The sequence below is a fragment of the Frankliniella occidentalis genome, unplaced genomic scaffold (genome assembly GCF_000697945.3).
Source record: "Frankliniella occidentalis isolate FOCC.00 unplaced genomic scaffold, Focc_3.1 Scaffold1, whole genome shotgun sequence".
NCBI classification, from domain to species: Eukaryota; Metazoa; Arthropoda; class Insecta; order Thysanoptera; family Thripidae; genus Frankliniella; species Frankliniella occidentalis.
In genome coordinates, this window is record NW_026267131.1 from 384,479 (window position 1) to 385,129 (window position 651).

Sequence of the window (651 nt, forward strand, 5' to 3'; positions counted from 1 at the left end):
CCCCCCCCCCTTGCGAACGCGAACCAACTACCAACCCTTGCCACAACAACCACTTCCGCGTACACAATCAAGCAGCATGGAAAAGAAAGGGCACACATAACGTCAGTGAACTGTTGATGTTTCAATCGCACTGCTGCTGTCTCACAAATCAACAAGAGGGCCTGTGTCCTCCGCCCAAGAGTGGGTGGGGTGGGGTGGAGAGGGGTGGGGAAAGAGTGGCCAAATGACTGAGGTTAGGTTAGGCGGTTGGTTGGCCCTCCGGCCCTCCTGTTTGGGACGCGTCATGCCCACCATAAATTTTCGTTTGCAGTGACAATAACGTAGTTCGTCTGTCTAGAGGGAGAGGGAGAGGGGAGGGGGGGGCGGAGGTTCGGGGTCCAGCCTGGCCGAGGGTGGAGCAAAAGCCGAGATCTCAAGCGCGCCCGCGTTCGTGTGTGTGCGGGGGAGTGTGTGTTTGTGTGCGTGGAAGAGAACGAGATAGAGTTGGTCTTGAGCCCGCTCGCCGCGGCACGCCGCCAGCCGCGCTCTCGCTCTGCCTACCCTGCTTACCCGCTCCTCCATCTCGTGCACCCCATTGGCGCCCGATGAGAAGCGCCACTGCGAGGCTCGCGGCGATAGTGCGGGAGGGGGAGGGAGAGGGAGAGGGAGGGA

The 651-nt window shown here is 60.8% G+C and overlaps 1 protein-coding gene across 1 annotated transcript in view; it reads left to right on the forward strand.

The window, feature by feature from the left end:
- LOC127751300 (uncharacterized) overlaps nucleotides 1-651 on the forward strand; it is a 174,135-nt gene that overhangs the window by 1,239 nt on the left and 172,245 nt on the right. The window lies entirely within an intron of this gene.